This window comes from Microcebus murinus, chromosome 2 (genome assembly GCF_040939455.1).
Source record: "Microcebus murinus isolate Inina chromosome 2, M.murinus_Inina_mat1.0, whole genome shotgun sequence".
NCBI lineage: Eukaryota > Metazoa > Chordata > Mammalia > Primates > Cheirogaleidae > Microcebus > Microcebus murinus.
Genome location: NC_134105.1, coordinates 22799002 through 22816860, shown reverse-complemented (window position 1 = coordinate 22816860; position 17859 = coordinate 22799002). Strand labels below are relative to the sequence as shown.

General features: G+C 44.3%; 1 protein-coding gene across 4 annotated transcripts in view; it reads right to left on the bottom strand.

Annotated features, from left to right (window-relative positions):
- Positions 1-12082, bottom strand: part of ZBTB8A (zinc finger and BTB domain containing 8A) — a 55948-nt gene extending 43866 nt beyond the window's left edge. For 2 of the 4 annotated variants that reach the window (XM_012765389.3, XM_075996191.1), the window contains exon 1: positions 11688-12078. The gene's annotated coding sequence lies outside the window, so the exon portion shown is untranslated. Of the gene's footprint in view, positions 1-11687 lie in introns of all 4 variants that reach the window. The other 2 variants (XM_075996197.1, XM_075996200.1) reach the window with 2 other exon arrangements.
- Between the last annotated feature and the right edge of the window lie 5777 nt (positions 12083-17859).

The window sequence follows — 17859 nt, the reverse complement described above, 5'->3', positions numbered from 1 at the left end:
AAATACTGATGAAATGTTATTTTTAAAGATAACCCCCAGCACTTTGGAAGGCCACAATGAGAGGATTGCTTAAGGTCAGGAGTTTGAGACCAGCCTGGGCAACACAGGGAGACCTCCATCTTTACAAAAAATAAAAAAAATTAGCTAGGTGTGGTGGTGCATGCCTGTTGTCCCAGCTGAGGTGGGAGGATCACTTAAATCCAGGAGTTTGAGATTACAGTAAGCTATGATCACACTATTACATTCCAACAGGGGCAACAGAGCAAGACCCTATTTCTTAAAAAAAATAAATAAAAAATAAAGACAACAACCAAGTTCTACTTAAGGAGATATTAGTTAGAATAGACTTGTATATTCACACTCAGCATACTTTCTTCCTTCTGGAAAAGTACATTTCCCAGACTATTTTTTAAATATGAAAGGGAGGGAGAGAGGAGGGGGGGTTCAATTTCCTTTTTTTTGAGACAATGTCTCACTCTGTCACCGCGGTGGGTGGGTAGAGTGCGGTGGCCTCACTATAGCTCACTGCAACCTCAAATTCCTGGGCTCAGGTGATCCTCCTGACTGAGGCTCAGCTTCCCAGAGTGCTAGCATTATAGGCATGAGCCACTGGGCCTTGCCCAGACTGCTTTACAGCTCAGTTTCCACATGTAAAATGGGACTCACCAACAAGATGTTCCTCTGCAAGAGCTGGGAGGAAAAGATGAGGCCGGACCCATCATTCTGCTGTTTTGGCTGTTAACACTGGCAACTGCATTTATGGAAACAGTTTTTTTTTCACAACAGCATTCCAGTGTCCAGAGCTTCATGATTGTCAAAAGACAAGTATGAGCTGGGCGAGGTGGCTCATGCCTGTAATCCTAGCACTCTGGGAGGCTGAGGCAGGAGGATCGCTCAAGGTCAGGAGTTTGAAACTAGCCTGAGCAAGAGTGAGACCCCGTCTCTACTAAAAATAGAAAGATATTAATTGGCCAACTAAAAATATATAGAAAAAAATTAGCCGGGCATGGTGGCATGTGCCTGTAGTCCCAGCTACTCGGGAGGCTGAGGCAGAAGGATCAATTGTGTCCAGGAGTTTGAGGTTGCTGTGAGCTAGGCTGATGCCACGGCACTCTAGCCCGCGCAACAGAGTAAGACTCTGTCTCAAAAAAAAAAGAGAAAAATGTGGTAGAGACAGCAGTCACTGTTTGGTAGAACCAAGGGGCAGTTGAAGGGTAGGAGTTTCTTGACCCTTGAACTGCAGCTAGCAATGTCACCAGTGGCCTCTGATTCCCTCCCTGGGGGACCTGTTGGGCAGTCTGGTTCTAAGAATGATTTCTGACAGCCTGGCCTGGAGCCCACTCCCCCTTGCCCTTCCAATGCTTTTGTAAGCACCCAATTCCCTTTAGTAAACTCTTTTCTGCTTAAAATACTAAAGGGGTTTCTTTTTCCTGCAACTAGATCCAGATGATACATTAATACATCATTTACCTCAATATATGAGTAGTAGGGGAGAGTATTCTGTCCATAAGCAGCAGTGCTAGGCAGTGTGCTCTGGGTATGAGCTCTGGAATCAGGCAGCCTAGGTGCAAATTCTAGCTCTTCCACATACTAACTGGGTGACATGGGAAGTTAGCCCTCTGTGCCTTAGCTTCTTGTAGGGGATAGTAGGCCAGGCCCGGTGGCTCACATCTGTAATCCTAGCACACTGGGAGGCCAGGCGGCAGGATTGCTTGAACTCAGGAGTTCCAGACCAGCCTAAGTAAGAGGAAGACCTGTCTCTACTAAAAATAGAAAAATTAGGCCGGGCGCGGTGGCTCACGCCTGTAATCCTAGCACTCTGGGAGGCCGAGGCGGGCGGATTACTCAAGGTCAGGAGTTCAAAACCAGCCTGAGCGAGACCCCGTCTCTACCATAAAAATAGAAAGAAATTAATTGGCCAACTAATATATATATATATATAAAATCAGCCGGGCATGGTGGCTCGTGCCTGTAGTCCCAGCTACTCGGGAGGCTGAGGCAGGAGGATCCCTTGAGCCCAGGAGTTTGAGGTTGCTGTGAGCTAGGCTGATGCCACGGCACTCACTCTAGCCTAGGCAAGAAAGCGAGACTCTGTCTCAAAAAAAAAAAAAAAAAATAGAAAAATTAGCCGGGATGGTGATGCACAGCTGTAATCCCAGCTACTCAGGAGCCTGAGGCAGGAGGATCACGTAAGCCCAGGAATTGGAGGTTGCTGTGAGCTAGGCTGATGCCACGGCACTCTAGCCCAGGCAATAGAGTGAGACTCTGTCTCTAAAATAAAATAAAATAAAATAAAATAGGATAGTAATATCTATAGTTTATAAAGTTGTGGGACAGAGTAAATATTCTTACAACAGTGACTGGATTATAACAAGCCCTTAATAATAAATGTCAGCTATTATTATTAATTATCCAAACCATTTTAAACACTGATTTTCCTGAATAGAAAATGTAAACATCTTAGAATTTCATTACCACACATTTTCTTGTGGCCTACAGAATGTGAACTTATACAAAGGTAGATATGGAAAAAATTTTGACTGTTTCCATCATATTTGTGTACCCAGAGGGAGTGAGAGAGTGATCACTTCAAAACTACGTGTGTACCAGAGAATAGAAAACCACTACTCTAACTAGCCAATAGTAGACCTCACTCTAAGGAAGAATTATTCTTTAGAAACAATTTTTGTGATTTTTCCATTCAAATATTGCTTCATTGATTATATTCTGTGAACCAGGATGTCTATTATTCAAATTAAGAAAATGTTATTACAGAAAAGATTTCATGAGAATGGGATCTATATTCTATAATATTTGCAATCTAAAAGTTTAAAACCTTATTTGGACTTAGAATATTATTCTAATGTATATATTAAGAAGGTCTTACTCCAAGTACGATGGCTCACACCTATAATCCCAGCACTTTGGAAGGCGAAGGTGGGAGGATGGCTTGAGGCCAGGTGTTCAAGACTAGCCTGGGCATTATATCAAGAACCTAACTCTAGAAAATACTTAAAAAATTAGCACCTGGAGTTTCAGCTACTTGCGAAGCTGAGATAGGAGGACTGCTTGAGCCCAGGAGTTCAAGGCTCCAGTGACCTATGATCATACTACTGCACTCCAGCCTGGTTGACAGAGGAGACCCTGTCTCTAAAAAACAAAAGAAAAAATATTCTATTTTTCTGAGAAGGACAGATATTCAAACTGAAAGATGAGATGCATTCATTCAAAAAAAATTTATTGGCCGGGCGTGGTGGCTCATACCTGTAATCCTAGCACTCTGGGAGGCCCAGGCGGGTGGATTGCTCAAGGTCAGGAGTTCAAAACCAGCCTGAGCAAGAGCGAGACCCTGTCTCTACTATAAATAGAAATTAATTGGCCAACTACTATATGTAGAAAAAATTAGCCAGGCATGGTGGCGCATGCCGGTAGTCCCAGCTACTCGGGAGGCTGAGGCAGCAGGATTGCTTGAGCCCAGGAGTTTGAGGTTGCTGTGAGCTAGGCTGATGCCATGGCACTCACTCTAGCCTGGGCAACAAAGCGAGACTCTGTCTCAACAAAACAAAACAAAACAAAACAAAACAAATTTATTGAGCAGCTACTCTGTGCCAGATAATACCTGGCCTTGGGAATACAAAAATGAATGACATGTCAAAGTGCTATAAAGCAGCTCAATGTCTATCAGGAAAGAGAGAGTCAGAGAAAGAGGAAAGACAGAAAGAAGAGAGTGAGACTTTTCAACAAAGCTACAGTACAATGAAGAAAATACTCATAATAGAAAGGAACTGTAAAACCAAGGAAGCAAATGACTAGGTACGGGAGTGTCCAGAAAGGTTTCCCAAAGGCTCAACAAGAAAGGTTCCCAAAAGACTCAACATTTGAGTTGGGTGTTGAAGGATGAATAGAAGTTCATCCATGGCCGGGCTCGGTGGCTCACCCCTGTAATCCTAGCACTCTGGGAGGCTAAGGTGGTAGGATCACTCAAGGTCAGGAGTTCGAGTCAGCCCTAGCAAGAGCGAGACCTCATCTCCACTAAAAATAAAGAAATTAATTGGACAACTAAAAATACATAGAAAAAATTAGCTGGGCATGGTGGCACATGCCTGTAGTCCCAGCTACTCTGGAGGCTGAGGCAGGAGGATTGCTTGAACCCAGGAGTTTGAGGTTGCTGTGAGCTAGGCTGACGCCACAGCACTCACTCTAGCCTGGGCAACAAAGTGAGACTCTGTCTCAAAAAAAAAAAAAAAATAGAAGTTCATTCATGAAAAGAGGGCAAAGGGCATTCTAGACAGAGAGAGCCCCGAGTCCAAAGGCACAAACAGCATATTAAACAGCATGACCTCTTCAAGGATGATAGGAAGTTTGTTATGGCTAGAGGCTTAGGGCCAGTGGAGAAACTAGAAAAGTAGTTAAGAGCTAGATCTTGAAGCCCTTCCATTTCTGTAAGTTCCGGAGCACTTTTGGAGGATCTTTAAAAGAAGAATGAGGCCGGGCATGGTGGCTCATGCCATAATCCCAGCACTTTCGGAGGCTGAGGCGGGAGAAGCACTTGAGCACAAGAGTTCCAAGCCGCAGTGAGCTATGATAGTGCCACTGCACTCCAGACTCAGTGACAGAGCAAGATCCTGCTCTATTTAAAAACAAAAAAGAAAAAGAAGAAGAATGACAGGATTATAGATCTACCAATAACTAGCTTTGTAACTTAATCAAGTTAACTCTAAGCATTAGTTTCCTTTTTGTAAAACGCGGTTATTGGCTGTTAAGAGGCTCTAAGGAAGTCTGTTAAGAAGATTAAATAAGATAATAGCTAAAATAAATAAGATTAAATAAGACAAAAAGCAATAAGCACATTAAGAGATATTTAGCATCATTAGTCATTAAGGAAATGCAAATCATGAAATACCACTTCATATCCACTAGGATGGTTATAATAACAATATTTTATTTTATTTTATATATATTTTTTTGAGACAGAGTCTCACTTTGTTGTCCAGGCTAGAGTGAGTGCCGTGGCGTCAGCCTAGTTCACAGCAACCTCAAACTCCTGGTCTCAAGCAATCCTGCTGCCTCAGCCTCCCGAGTAGCTGGGATACAGGCATGTGCTACTATGCCCGGGTAAATTTTTCTATATATATTAGTTGGCCAATTAATTTCTTTCTATTTATAGTAGAGACAGGGTCTCCGGGTCTCGCTCTTGTTCAGGCTGGTTTCGAACTCCACCTTGAGCAATCCGCCCACCTCGGCCTCCCAGAGTGCTAGGATTACAGGCGTGAGCCACCGCACCCGGCCAATAACAATTTTTAAAAAACAAAATAACATCCAGTACTATGTTGAGTAGAAGTAAATATTTAAAAAACAAAAATAGGCCGGGCGTGGTGGCTCACACCTGTAATCCTAGCACTCTGGGAGGCCCAGGCGGGCGGAATGCTCAAGGTCAGGAGTTCAAAACCAGCCTGAGCAAGAGTGAGACTCCCATCTCTACTCTACTATAAATAGAAAGAAATTAATTGTCCAACTAATATATATAGAAAAAATTAGCCGGGCATGGTGGTGCATGCCTGTAGTCCCAGCTACTTGAGAGGCTGAGACAGGAGGATTGCTTGAGCCCAGGAGTTTGAGGTTGCTGTGAGCTAGGCTGACCCCATGGCACTCAGTCTAGCCTGGGCAACAAAGCGAGATTCTGTCTCAAAAAATAAATAAAAAATTAAAAAACAAAAATAACAGAAAGATATACAACTATTATGTATCCACAATAATTAAAAATTTAAAAATAAAGAAAAACAGGTGTGAGTCAGAGTACAGATAAATTAAAACCTTCATATACTGTCAGTGGGAATGTAAAATAGTTCAGCCACTTCGGAATACAGTCTGGCAGTTCCTCAAATGATGAAAAAATAGAGTTACCCAGCAATTCCACTCCTATATGTCTAAGAGAAACTTAACATATATGTCTATACAGAAACTTATTTATGAATGTTTATAGTAGCATGTTATAACAGATAAAATATGGAAACAACCCAAATGTTTATCAATGTACTAACAGATAAACAAAATGTGGCATAGTCATACAATGGAATGTAATTTAGCCATAAAAAGAATGAAGTACTGATACAGTCATGGGCTGTATAACAACATTTTGGTCAACCATGGACCATATATACCATGGCAGTCCCATAAGATTATAATACTGTATTTTTACTGTATCTTTTCTATGACTACATAGAGTTAGACACAAATATTTACCATTGTATTACCAATGCCGACAGTATTCAGTACAGTAACATGCGGTACAGGTTTATAGCATAGGAGCAATAGGCTAGCCCATACAGCCCAGGTGCGTAGTAGGCTATGCCATCTAGATTTGTGTAAGTGTACACTCTATGATGTTTGTACAGTAACAAAATTGCCTAACAACACATTTCTCAGAATGTATCCCCATTGTCAAGTGATGCTGAGTGTACGTGCTATATGGATGAACCTTGAAAAACCTCATGCTAGGTGAAAGAGGCCAGTCATAAAAGACCATCTATTTTATGATTTTATTTATATGAAATGTCCAAAATGGGCAGATCCATAAAGACAGAAAGTGGATTAGTGGTTATCAGGAGCTAAGGAGACATGAAAATGGGGAGTAACTATTAATGGGTATGGGGCTTCTTCATGCAGTGGTGAAAATGTTCTGGAATTAGAGGCTGGTGATGGTTGCACAACTTTGTGAATATACCAAAAAACTCTGATTTGTACACTTTCAAAGGGTAAATTTTATGGTATGTGAGTTATATCTCAAAATAAATAATAAATAAATAATACTTGTGTGTTTTGTAGGCAGGGTACTAAGCTCTCTACACTCATTATCTTGTTTCAGTCCTCATAATAGCCTTACGAGGTAAGCACTGGTGTGATCCCCATTGTATACAGAAACTGAGGCCCAGAAAAATTAATAGGAAATCTCAAAGATTGCAGAAAGAGCAAGTGAATGGAGATTGGAATTCAGGCAGACTGACTCTAAAGCCAGCATGCCTAAGTCTTGCAAGTTCCTGCCCTCCATAATGTATGCAAAATGTCTAACACAATGCCTGGCATGCAGCTAGTGTTCAATAAATATTAGGTATTATGGACATGATGACCCAATTTGCATACTCAAAAGAAAACCTGTGACAATATGGGGGAAGGGAAATGGTGGGAGAGGCAGGGACCAGGGAGATTGATTGAAACGTTTAATGCAATTGTCAAAACAAGAAATGGTGAGGAACTTGACTAAGACAATGGCAGTAAAGGTGGTTTTTTTTTGTTTGTTTTGGGTTTTTTTTGGCGCAAAACCCAGGAACTTTCTCAATAAAATAGGAATTGTTCTATACATTAGAGTCAGATACACCTTGATAACATTTAAATCTACAGGAGTTTAACATAACTTGCATTAATAATAGTACTGTTGGCTGGGCGCGGTGGCTCACGCCTGTAATCCTAGCTCTCTGGGAGGCCGAGGCGGGCGGATTGCTCGAGGTCAGGAGTTCGAAACCAGCCTGAGCAAGAGCGAGACCCCGTCTCTACTATAAATAGAAAGAAATTAATTGGCCAACTAATATATATAGAAAAAATTAGCCAGGCATGGTGGCACATGCCTGTAGTCCCAGCTACTTGGGAGGCTGAGACAGAAGGATCGCTTGAGCCCAGGAGTGTGAGGTTGCTGTGAGCTAGGCTGACGCCACGGCACTCACTCTAGCCTGGGCAACAAAGCGAGACTCTGTCTCAAAAAAAAAAAATAAATAAATAATAGTACTGTTGAGTCAAGAAAGGTTTAAGTTATTTTCAGAATATGTGATTAAGTCATGGAAACGGGTAATACATTTTAGATTTTCTTCTTTCATTAGAGTGACTTTATAAGCTTAAACAGCAAGTTAGACTCATTTATGTGGGACATCCAAAATTCAAATGGGAACATTTTAAATATCTATAACAGTCCTAAGAATATGACAGAATTTAAGATTTCCATCAAGTTCAATGATCTTTAAAAAGGGGCTGCAAAAGGCAATTACACATTTTAGGAACCATTAAGTTGGAAGGTCTTTGGAATAGAAGGAAAAAACATGTATTTCTAAGAGCAGACTGAAGATTAGGTATCGAGTATAACTTGAATTAAGGTTGTGGTCCAAAAGATCATCTCTTTTAAGAGAGATGGTCATTAATCTAGAATAAGAGTCTCATCAGGGTCACCAAAACAAATCTCATTAGCTTCCTTAGTAAAAATCCCTGGGTCATAAAGAATTTCAGCTAGCTGGACTGGTTATTATTCTTTGGTGGATAAATACCTTTAGCTCTGGGAAGATTTAGAATTAAGTACAGATGATCCTCAACTTATGATGGGGTTACATCCCAATAAACCCATTGTTAAGTCGAAAGTATTATAAGTCAAAAATGTCTTCATTTAATACCTCATTAAACCTATCATAAAGTCAAAAAATCATAAGTCAAGCTATCGTAAGTCAGGGACTATCTGTACTCAAAACATTTAAGAGCTATGGTTGGAACGTTTGTGTCCTCTCCAAAATTAATGTTGAAACTTAAATCCCAGTGCAACGGTATTAAGTGGGGACTTTAGGAGGTGAGTTGGCAATAAGGGCTCTACCCTCATGGATGGGATTAGTGCCCTCACAAAAGGACCTGAGGGAGTTGGCACCTTTAGCCCTTGTATCTCTTGCACAATGTTTACCCTCTTCAGAAGATGCAGCAAAAAGGCACCATCTTGGAAGCAAAGAACAGCTCTAACCAGACACAGAATGACATGGAATTCTCAGCCTCCAGAACTGTGAAAAATAAATTTCTGTTCTTTACAAATTACCCAGTCTCAGGTATTTTGCTTATTTATTTATTTATTTATTTTGAGACAGAGTCTCACTCTGTTGCCCAGGATAGAGTGCCATGGGATAAGCCTAGCTCACAGGAACCTCAAACTCCTGGGTTCAAGTAATTCTTCTGCCTCAGCCTCCCGAGTAGCTGGGACTACAGGCATGCACCACCATGCCTGGCTAAGTTTTTCTATATGCTTTTAGTTGGCCAATTAATTTTCTTTCTATTTTTAGTAGAGATGGGGTCTTGCTCTTGCTCAGGCTGGTCTCGAACTTCTGACCTTGAGCGATCCTCCCGCCTTGGCCTCCCAGAGTGCTAGGATTATAGGCATGAGCCACTGCGCCCGGCCTAAGGTATTTTGTTATAGCAGCACAAACAGACTAAAACAGGAAATATTTAGAATTAAGAAAATCAAAACCATAGTTGGGAAAGCCTCATTGAGAAGATGGCACTTTTGGCCGGGCATGCTGGCTCACACCCATAATCCTAGCACTCTGGGAGGCTGCAGTGGGAGGATCACTTGAGCTCAGGCGGAGACCAGCTACTTGGGAGGCTGAGGTAGGAGGATCGCTTGAGCCTAGGAGTTTGAGGTTGCTATGAGTTAGCCTGACACCATGGCACTCTAGCCCCGCCAACGGTGTCTCAAAAAAAAAAAAAAAAGACGATGGCACTTTAGTAAAGTCCAAAGGAGGTAAGTGTGAGAGTCATGCAGTATCTAGGGGAAGAATACACTAGGGAAATGGAACAGCAAATGCAAAGGTCCTGAGGTGGAGCAGGCACATCAAGGAGGGATGGGAGAGCAATGGCAGACAGTCAGAAAGGGAAAGCACATTCTGAAGGAAGTAGGACATGGTGAGATCAGATTTTGTAAGACCACGTAGACTATTATGGGGCTTTTGGCTTTTAATCTTGTAAGATTGGGAGCTGCTTGAAGATGGGGAGCCAGTGACCAATTTTGAGCAGAGAAGTGACAAAAACTTCCCTCAAGGGATTCAAAACACATCGAATCTTTTACATTTATTAACATATCATTGTGTCATTGAACAGGTTAAGCCTATTAGACAGAAATTGTTTTGTCTAAAAATAAGATTTAAGTGATATAGGATGAATCAAGTATTATTCTATCTTACAAAGTTTTTGCTGGACCCAGATCATTCCCAAGGCAAAGCTGGTGATTTCAGGGCTATGAGATAAGGTCTGGCTGGTTGGCCTCTCTCTTTCGTGGAGTTGGAAATTTACATGGCCGATTCCCTGGAGGAATCCCCCACACTCACCAAGTCTCCTGCTGAAATCTTACAGCACATGCGCCCATTTGGCCAAGGGGCCCAGGCGATTCTCACTTCCCAATTACCACTTGTGTGGCCAGGGAGGTTCTCAGGAATAGACATCTGATCCCTGGCTATGAGTGAGGGGATCAGCCCACACCTGAGGCCTGGAGGAGATAAGACTGGACATGAAGCTTGCTGAGGATTTTGGGTGCTTTGCTGAAAAAGATCAGTTAAGGTTCTTGGAGCAGGGGAGCGTTGTGTCCGACTGGCCCTTCTGGAGACCCCATTAGGAGCTAACGCGGAGCAGGAATGGGGGCATTCGCCGTCACCTCTGGCCTAGAGGGGAAACTCCCGATTTAATTTGTGTTCCCCCATCTGCAAAGTGGAATAACCATCAGCCTGACTGGGGGTTTGTTTTATGTGAAATGAAGTGAAATAATTCATATAGGTGAAAACATTCCAATTACTAAGTAAAGTTATGCAAATATGAAGTTTTATTAAGAATAGAAGTGACACTGACGTGTAGTTAGAAGCCCAGTAAGTGTGAATCTACCGCTTCCAAACGCGTCTTGGAAGCGTGCGGAGTATGGCCACTGGCACAATCAACAATAAATAAGCGCATTTGAAGGGGAAGGGAACAAACCGCTAACTTGCAAAAGGGGCGGTCTACACAGGTAGAAGATGAGTATGTATGGTTCCGTCACGAGACAAACAGTTGGAGCTCAAATATTTGTGAGGCGTAGTAAGTCCGCCTTCGGTTCTAAGCCCAGATGTGTCGCATCGTGAGGTAGAAGCAAGGATGGCGGATGTACCGAGAAACTCGGGCTACCGCCCGAGAGCCACCCTTCCGAGGCAGCGCCCGCCCGCCCGCCCGCCCTGCGCGCCCCACTGGGCGGCCGCCCTTCACTCCGCCGCGCAGCCCAAGCCGCCGGCCGCCGACCCTCCGGAGTCCGCGGCGCCCGACGGCTGCAGACACGCCCGGCGCCGTCCCCGCGCCGGCTTCCCGCCGCCGCCGCCAGGAGGCTCCGCGCGCCTTCCCGCCTTTCCCCGGGCCGCGACCGGGCTGGGCCGGGCGGTGAGGCGGAGGCGGGTGCGGGCGCGGGCGGCGACGGCGCGGCCATTGTCCCGCAGCCCCTCCCGGGCGCGCAGGAGGGGCCGGCCCCGGGAGCTGGAGGTGCGGCCGGGCACGGGGAGAGGCGCCGGGAGCCGGTGCCCAGCCGCCGCCCGCCGCTCCCCGCGGGCCGCCCCAAGGCCGTGGCCGGCGCCGCCGCTGCCCGCGCCTCCTTTGTGACCGTCTCCAGCCCCTCGGAGCCGGCGCGTCGCTGCCGCCGCTGCGCCCCGGGCTGCAAATGGCGCCCGCTCGCCTCGGCGCCTCCCGCCGCTCTCCCGGCCCGGGGACGTCTGGGGGCGGCGCGCCCGGGGCCCGCATCCCCACGCCGCCAACGCAGCCCGGGCGGTGGGAGCCCGCGGCGCCTCAGTTCGCGCCGCCGCCCGCAGCCAGGCTCGCGGGCCGGTCCTGGGCAGCCCCGACGCCCTGCCCGCCCTCCGCCCGCGCCGCGCGCAGCCACTTACCGCGGGCCGAGGCGCACCGCCGGTCGCGCGCGCGGGCTGGGGGACGATTCCTGGTTCTCGGCAGGGGAAGGACCCCCTTTCGAGGCCGTTCCTTTGCGCCCTAAAACAAGTAGCCCCAACGTGAGAGAAACAAAAGGTATTTGCTGACGTGGGCGTTGGACAGAAACGCCCGAGGGCTGGGGACACAATTAAAGGGGCAACGCACAGATTTCAGGCACCAACCAGCAGCTTCGCCCACTCCCCCTGCCCTTGCCCACACCCCGCCGCACCCTCCTGAGGCACTGGGGTGCCCAGATTCCGCTCTAGCAGAAGACTGCGGATCATTTTTTAGTCAGGAGCTTAAATTTAAAATTGTACTTTACGTTGGGAAAGGCGCCTCCGGAGGGCAGAAGGGCTGGATTTCTAGGATCTGGGAAATTTGGTTTAGGAAAGAGGGAGGGACTTAGGCGTGCCACAATTACTGTATAAGTACATGTGACATTATTGTACTTAAGTTTAGCAACGTCAAATGTAAGAGATTTCCACAGAATTTTCCCCATTATTGAAACAGTTATTTTAGTCGGGGGTAACCCTTCCTAAACCTCTACAGGTCAGAAGTATTTCATTTGAAGAGGAAAACCCAGAAAGGCAGAGATAAGAGAACATAATTCTTAGTTAAGTCCAGAGAAAATATAAAATTAGTAAAAACATCAAGTTTTGTGTTTTCAAATATAAAAATTCATTGTACGTCAAGCCTTTCTTCTGACATACTTACATCTGTAATATTTACAGTACAAATATCAAGTTATACTTTTGCTAAAATAGTAAATCACTGAATTTTCATTACTACGGAAGCATTAATTCTATAAACTAAATTAGCTTTCTAGTTCCTTATGCTAGGGTCAGGTAATGAGTACTGTATTATAGTAAAAGTAGGGGAAAAATACCCAAATTTTCAGAACATACGTTTAGTTTTTTTAATGGCTTCCTTTCCTGTGTCATAATTCGTCATATTGAACAAAGTTTTATTACTTTGGTTTCACCAATCATTAGCTCCGAATTTTGAGGATCATCTCTATGAGAAGGATACAATTATCTCTTAATGTCACTTTTGAATTACTGCAGAGGTGCTTGCCTATTTAGTTGCATTTTCCTCACATTCTGAACAAGTAAGTGGGAACATGTTGAAAAGCATTAAGTGTCAGGAGTGTTGGATGTATTCAAGCTACTCTGCTAGCACCCCCATTGACAACTCCCCCAGAAAGACCGAGACACTGTTGGAGCAAACAGTTTTATTTTAGCCTTAATTAAAGCATGCAAAAGAGTTCCACAAACATGTGTTCCTCAAATGAACCCATTGGGTTGGTGATAAACTCTTTTTTTTTTGGAGAGAGAGTCTCGATTTGTTGCCCAGGCTAGAGTGAGTGCCATGGCGTCAGCCTAGCTCACAGCAACCTCAAACTCCTGGGCTCAAGCGATCCTCCTGCCTCAGCCTCCCCAAGTAGCTGGGACTACAGGCATGTGCCACCATGCCCGGCTAATTTTTTCTATATATATTAGTTGGCCAATTAATTTCTTTCTATTTATAATAGACACGGGGTCTCGCTCTTGCTCAGGCTGGTTTCGAACTCCTGACCTCGAGCAATCCGGGTGATAAACTCTTTGTTGCAAAGAAGTAGTAATGGGAGTTTTCCCCCTCACTTTCCCCCTCCTAGCTTTGGGAGTTCATGCTTCTCCAAGCTCTGCTCCACCACTAACATGTACTTCTCTTAAGGTCTGTTGTTTTTCCCCCCACCTCTTCAGTTCAAATTCGTAAGGGAGATAATTCATTCTAATTTCAACAGATATTTATTCAGTGCCTACTACACAATGGGTAAAGTTTTTGCTCTAGGCTCTTGGAATGTATGGTGAGCAAAAAATTTACTTGGTTCCTGCTTTTATGGGATTTGCAGTCTAGTGGGAGAGAGAGATGGTAATCAAATAAATATATAATTTAGCCGGGCGCGGTGGCTCACGCCTGTAATCCTAGCACTCTGGGAGGCCAAGGCGGGCGGATTGCTCGAGGTTGGGAGTTCGAAACCAGCCTGAGCGAGACCCGGTCTCTACTAAAAATAGAAAGAAATTAATTGACCAACTAAAAGTATATATACAAAAAAATTAGCCGGGCATGGTGGTGCATGCCTGTAGTCTCAGCTACTCGGGAGGCTGAGGCAGGAGGATCGCTTGAGCCCAGGAGTTTGAGGTTGCTGTGAGCCAGGCTGACGCCACAGTACTCACTCTAGCCTGGGCAACAAAAGTGAGACTCTGTCTCAAAAAAAAAAAAAATATATATATATATATATAATTTAAAAATTGGATAAGCCTGAAGGAAAAATACATGTTACAATGAGAATATAGATGAAATAAGGACCTGTCTTAAGAGGGAGGGAGGTTGTTTAGGAAAGACTTCCTTGAGGAAGTAATCTTGATTGGAAATCTAGAGTATGAATTAATAAGCAAAGGTGTGAGCAGTTAGGAGCATTCCAGATAGAGCAAAATGTACAAAAGTGCTTGGTAGAAGGGATCATAGCACAAAAGTGTGGTGAAGCTGGAGTGCAGAGTGAGGGAGTTAAGAGATGAGGTGAGAAAAGGAAGTAGGGGTCAGACCACCAGGGACTGGTGGGGCCATATGAAGAACTTTGGAAACCATTAATGTGTTTTAAGCTGGGTGTGGGGGGGAGGGTGACATGATGAGGTAAGCATTTTGAGGAGATGACTGTATGGAAGATAAATTAGAGGAAGAGAAGAGTAGATTACAGCAGTCCAGCTAAGAGATGAGGGAATTTTGAACTACAGAGAAGGTAGAGGAGGAAGATGGAAGAGGGGAGATCAAGTGAAGTAGGGAGATAAATATTAGAGATAATAGGTTGACTGTGGCCACGCACTGTGGCTCATGCCTATTATCCTAGCACTTTGAGAGGCCTAGGCAGGAGGATCACTTGAGCTCACAGGTTCAAGACCAGCCTGAGCAAGAGCCAGACCCTGTCTCTACAAAAAATGGAAAAATTATCTGGGTGCAGTATCACCCACCTGTAGTCCCAGCTACTTGGGAGGCTGAGGGAGGAGGATTGCTTGAGCCCTAGAGTGAGGTTGCTGTGAGCTATGACGACACCACTGCACTCAAGCCCAGGCAACACAGTGAGACCCTGTCTAAAAAAAAAAAAAAAATAGGTTGACTGTGAAGAATGAGGGAGAAGGAAGAGTCAAAACAATTCCAAGACATTCAGAACTAGAGAGAGGGTGGTTCCATTCACAGAGAGAAAAGACTAGAAAAAGACCAGATTTTTAAAAAATTATTATTATTTATTGTGGAAAAGGAGGGCAACAAAGATTATAAATTCAGCTTAGACATGTTGAGATTGAGGTGTTACTGAGAAGTAGGTTGGACATATTCATTTTTTTTGTATGCACACCATCTAAACTCATTTATATGTTCGGAGAATCCCTTATGATTTATTTGTGGACAGTAGAATCTGCCTTCTGCAATAGAATCTGGAAATGCCAGTGACTTGCTTTCCCAGAATCCTTGCAGCTAGGACAATGGCCATGGTTTACACTTTGACAATCAGATGTGCCCACCAGGGACTTTGAAAAGGGACCTTTGGAAAAGCTCAAAAATCTTTCTGGCAGTAGTGACAGTTACAGCAAGATGGTGCCTCCAGGTGCCATAGTGACAGTGCTTCTAGTGGCAGCAGCCACTGTCTGCCTCCAGTACCATGAGTGGGGCAAGCCGCCATGTCTCTGTCTGCTGAAAATAATGTGGGTGTGCTCACCAGGCCAGTTTTGTGCTGTGACTTCCGCTGTTGTTTCTAGTATTTAGGATGCCTCCAACCCTAGTGCCTCCAACCCTTGTACTCTGGCCCTTCTTGTGATTCTGTGAACCTTTTTTCTTTTTTTGAGACAGGGTCTCACTCTGTCACCCTGTTAGAGTACAGTGGCGTCATCATAGCTCACTGCAACCTCAAAACTCCTGGACTCAGCGATCCTCCTGACTCAGCCTCCCGAGTAGCTGGGACTATAGACCCACACCACAACATTGGGCTAATTATTCTATTTTTAGTAGAGACAGGGACTCGCTCTTGCTCAGGCTGGTCTTGAACTCCTGAGCTCAAGCCATCCTCTTGCCTCAGCCTCACTGAGTGCTAGGATTATAGGCATTAGCCACCACACCTGGCTACTGTGAACTTTCAATACATTCATTGCTGCTTAAATCAGCCAAGGCCAGTTGCTGTGCAACTAAGAACTATCACTAGTACAAAATGATGAGAAGGCAGCTGGACATATGGCCTAGAGCTTAATAGGTAAAATTGTTTGAGATAAAATTTTGTCATCAGGGTCATATTGCTGGGAATTAAAACCACGGATACGGATAGGGAGAGAATATAAAGTGAGAAGAGAAGGAGGCTTAGGACCAAACCTTGAGGAACTCCATCGTCTAGTGGCTAGTTAGAGGAAGGTGAAATTGTAAATGTCTGAGAAGTGACTGGAGAAGAAGGATGAGATCTGGGATAATGTGGTGTCATAGAAACTAGGAGAAGAGAGTAATTCAAGAAGGAAGAATTGGACAATAGTGTTAAATACTGCTAATAAAACAAGGCTAGAGGCAATGTCTATTAGATTTAATAACTTAGAGATCATTGACTACAGAGAATATGATTAAGCTTGAAAAATGTAGGGGGCATTCAGATTAGAGGAATAAGTAGGGGATGAAGAAATAGAGATGATGAGAACAGACAACTCTTTTCAGAAATTGGGTTCTAAAAGGGATGTTCCAGTTACTTTTACTGTGTAATAAACCAACCCAAACTTAGTGGTATAAAACAAAAACTTTTTAAATTATGCTTATGAATTCCATGGGTCAGGAATTTGACAGGTCACAGCAGGAATGCCTTGTCTATGTTCCTTGATGTCTGGAGCCTCATCTGGGAAGACTCAAATGGCTGGGAGTGACTTGAACTACTGGGAACTGGAATCATCTGGAAGTTTCTTTACTCATGGGTGTTAGACCTAATCTGAGATCCTTTAAGACTGGGCTCAGCCGAGACTATCATCTGGAACACTTACACGTTGAGTCGCTGTGTAACTAGGGCTTCTTGCAGCATGGCAGCCGAGTTCTGAGAGGGAGTATCCAAGAGAGAGCATTCCAAGAGAATTAGGAAAGAGCTGCATGACCTTTTCTACCCACCTAGGGATGTCACATTACCTCAATTGCTATATTTTATAGCAGTCACAAGCCTACCAGGATTTAAGCAGAAGAGGACACAGTTGCTATCTCTCAACGGCAGAGAATATCAAAGAATTTGGGATCATCTTTTAAAATTATTACAGATGATGAGAGCAGGTGGTAGCCTGAAGGAGATATGGATAAAAGAATTTTTTTTTTTTTGAGACAGAGTCTCGCTTTGTTGCCCAGGCTAGAGCGAGTGCCGTGGCGTCAGCCACGCTCACAGCAACCTCAAACTCCTGGGCTCAAGCGATCCTCCTGCCTCAGCCTCCCAAGTAGCTGGGACTACAGGCATGCACCACGATGCCCAGCTAGTTTTTTCTATATATATTAGTTGGCCAATTAATTTCTTTCTATTTATAGTAGAGTCGGGGTCTCGCTCTTGCTCAGGCTGGTTTTGAACTCCTGACCTCCAGCAATCCACCCGCCTCGGCCTCCCAGAGTGCTAGGATTACAGGCTTGAGCCACCGGGCCCGGTGATAAAAGAATTTTTAAAAAAACATGTTTAAACACTGATGAAAGCATGAAGATGAGAGGGAGATCTTAAATATACAGGAAGAATAATTAATAGTGGCCAAATTTCTGAGAATTCAGGAGGAGAAGATCCAAACCTCAGATAGAGAAATATCCCCTAGATAGGAAAACTGGTAACTCCACTATCCTGTTGAAACCGGTGGTCCAAGAGAAGAACATGGAGAGGTATGAGGGGTTTTAATATGCCCACAAATTCTTTGAAACTACTCCATTCAGGAGGTAGATCCTAATTCCCCTCTGCATGAGTGTGGGCTAGACTTAGTGACTTGTTTCCAAAGGGTAGAATAAAGAATAAAGTGGAAATGATGGCATATAATTTCAGAATCGTAGCCACAATGTCATGGCAGCTTCCTGCTTGTTCTTTCTGTCTTAGACCAGTTGCTCTGGAAGAAGGCA